Source organism: Astyanax mexicanus, chromosome 1 (genome assembly GCF_023375975.1).
Source record: "Astyanax mexicanus isolate ESR-SI-001 chromosome 1, AstMex3_surface, whole genome shotgun sequence".
Taxonomy (NCBI): Eukaryota; Metazoa; Chordata; class Actinopteri; order Characiformes; family Acestrorhamphidae; genus Astyanax; species Astyanax mexicanus.
Window position 1 is genome coordinate 25,235,297 of NC_064408.1, and position 3,826 is coordinate 25,239,122.

Sequence of the window (3,826 nt, forward strand, 5' to 3'; positions counted from 1 at the left end):
TTGTCATGAATTGTTCAAATATATATTAAAAATCTGTTTTCGTATAAAGCTATAGAGTCAAGGCCTGAAGTTAATGAATAATTCAGTGCAACTTAAAATGATATTGTAACAACAAAATATCATACAATTCTATTCATACTGCAGTTCCCATCCACTGGTGGCACTGTTTTATAATGTCTGCCATGTACTTGAAGAAGAACTGAAAAGAAATTAGCATTGCAAAAGTTACATTTATGCAGCTCTTTTCCATTAAGTGTCTACAAAAGATAAGTTTATTTTTATTATGTTTGGAGGGAAATCTGCAGGTAAGTCCATCCCATAATACATTGGATCAAGCTTTCAGTTAGAAGGAGTGGCATAAATTTATTCAGAAGTGTGTAAGACTGGTGGAGGAGAACATGCCAAGATGCATGAAAACTGTGATTAAAAAACAGGGTTATTCCACCAAATATTGATTTCTGAACTTTTAAAACTTTATGAATATGAACTTGTTTTCTTTGCATTATTTGAGGTCTAAAAGCACTGCATCATTTTTATTATTTCAGACAATATTTGTATTTGGAATTTGGGAGAAATGTTGTTTGTAGTTTATAGAATAAAACCACAATGTTTATTTTACTCAAACATAAACCTATAAATAGCAAAATCAGAGAAACTCATTCAGAAACTGAAGTGGTCTCTTTATTTTTTCCAGAGCTGTATACCTCTCTATTTAACATTTCTTATTTTTAGACTCCTTAATTTAAAACCTGTGAAGGCACACATGATGGTTAAATTATGAGAATTTTCTTTAAAACAAAATAATAAAAACAGTGATTTCAAACTTTACGGTGCTTTACGGTCATTTCATAATGCAGTTTTCATAACAATAATTTAAAATAACAAGTCCCGCGTTTTGAATTTACAGAATTGTATATGTTGCTTTTGAAACGTGTGCTTTATAAAGTTGATATTCATCAAAGCAGCAACAGAAAAACAAAAGCACCAGGAAGGAAAGCATGTGGCTATAATTCTTAGGTTTGTATTTTATTTGGTTTATAATTTCAAGCTTAAAATAATTGTTTTTACATTCCATAGCATTACATTCTTTTTTTCTCACATGAGAAAGCGTCGAGAATAAAAATACAGCTTTTTTTCTTTTTCAAAAGAAGTGTCGGCACACAGTTGAACCAGTGTCTGAGTAAATCTCATGAACTCTCAAATATACAGTACATTGCTGAACATATATAGATCTTATATTTTGTATTTAATATTGCTGTAAATGATCAAATTCAGTGTTCATACACTCACGAAAACGACCAAAAAGGCAACTCAATGGAAAATATGCTGTTGAATGTTGCTTTTTTATCACCCTTAGCTTGAGAGAGTGAGGGATGGGAAAATGAATTATGGTAGATGTGAATTAACACTGTGGTTGTAAACGCTGCACTTCATAGAGGAATGGAAAATATAGATAGATTATTATCTCAGCCTTGAGGAAATTGTGAAGAAATCATAATGATAATGCTCAATCATAGGCTGGGTAATATGAAGATATTTTAGAGGGTGTGCATGCCAGTCACTCTAGCAGAAGGTGCTGTTTTTTGATGAAAAACATTGTATCATACTGATGATCATGGAGAGGGTAATGATGTATGTTATAATAGTCTGATATGAGCTAGTGCAAACTGATTATGATTGCATATGTTGTATGTTAAAGGAAATGGTTTATCATTCGCCTTAGACACACTCACTCGATCAGTCAACACATGTTTGATTTTCTTTAGTTTACAGTGGGAGTTGCTAACAAACACTGGATTTGACCAGTCTCATCTTCATAAACCAGGTTATTTGCTTAAAAAAGTCTACAACATTTTTTAATTTGATGTCCATAATTTGTGGACCCACGCTTCTCCAGAGCTGATTTAAACTCCTGTCAAAAGTCATGGCTTAGCTCAGGGAATGGCTTTGGGAACGCCCACATCTGCACAGGTTGTGAGGAGTTCTCTTGTGAGTAGTGCTGAAAACTGTCCAACATGTGCAGTCTGATGAGGTCTAATAATGGATACCACTTGGATGTAATGTTCTGTTTCTAAGTGTGGCCATTTAACTCCAAAGTGCTCTAAAGTGTGTTCTTATATTAGCAATACTTTTCTATGATGATTAAACAAGAACACATGCATGACTAAATGCTTGTATTAATATAATGGGAGCACCTTAAAGTAGCTGAATTCCACTTTTGTGCATATTAGGGCAGTTTCCCAGACAGGGATTAAGCTTAGTCTTGGACCACAAAGCATTTTGAATGGAGATTTTCCATTTAAAAGGAGAATATAGTCCACAACTTGGCCTAATCTCTGTCCATAAATTCGAAAATTTCATTTGTTCACGTGTTTGTTAACAATGTAAGAATATAAACTACAGGACTGGGGTCGGTTATAAATGTTATTAGTCGGATTCTTCACATAACTATTCCTTTAAGACATCTTTTACATTTTCGCGAATGTTAATGAGACTGGAGTGTCTGCGGCAGGCTGCAGTAATGAGATGCGATATGTAACCTGCGGCTCATGAATATTTAATAGTGCTTTGACCCCTGTAGTCTGATGGATCGGCTGTCCGCTCCTTTCCTCGCAGCCCGGCTATCAAATATGCATCAGGCCGCAGGGGTCGTATTTTGCACAGGCATGTGCACACACGCACACACACATGCGCACACACTAAAGCAAATATAATTAACACTGTATTAAAAAGGTACATCGTTTTTTGATCATGCTGTGGTAAATAAATGACAAACAGCAGGGCAGAACAGAAAACAGAGCAAGGAAGAATGTCAGAATGAAAGAAAGAGCAGGTGCTGGGGGGATGGGGAGGAAAAACTGACTGATAGAGGGATGAAGAACACTACCTGCCCTGGATTACCCAATCAGATTAAGAGATTAGGCAGTTAGAGGAAGAGTGCACATATTGGTGCTGCTGGAGGATATGACACAGAAGGACAGTGTGTGTGTGTGTGTGTGTGTGTGTGTGTTGGGGGAGTTGGTGTGTAGCCTTACTTTAACATATGTCATCTATCTAGTGGAACTGATGACCCCCTTTTAAAGAAATAATCCAGCAGTACTGACACATTTCTCTGTGCTGAGAAACGAACAGAAGACCTATTAACTCAAATACTTAAAATACAAATCAATTACTAGATTTTGTGAAATATGTGACTCTGTAGTATGAATTTGAAACAGCGATCATTTCATGCTAGCAAACTAGGTTTTAAAGGTTTTGAGACACATGTGAGAAAGTATTCTGCTATGAGGTTTACTCTTGAACTTCAGCACCTGCCCATAGGATTCTACAATGTCAAATCAGAGTAAAAGTTAGGACTGAAGACAGTATGAGCCCAAAATTTCTCTCTAGCAGAAAACATTGTGGAACATTGTAACAATGTAATGTAACAATGACATTGTTATAGGTGCTAATATAGGTGAATAAATAGCACCTAAAACATTTTATTCCATTTAAAATTCGTCTTTAGCTTTTGTAAAATGTGGAATTTTTAGATTTTGGATGTTGCAAACGAAATATTAGTTGATTAAATAAATGTGAGCAAACTTCTACAGTTTTAATGTGTTGTAATTTATGTTATTTTAACGGTACAGGAAAGCACCTTGGAATTTTTGTTTATGATAATCAACCATATGCTACAGATGAGACAGACGGATATTAGGCTGTAATACCGTGAAGTACACTTTTAACAATACCATTATAATCAGAATAAGCATTATTATGGCCAGGCCTACAGATGGTACAGCAATGTGGATGGAGGGAATGAAGAGAAAAGGGAATAATGAAA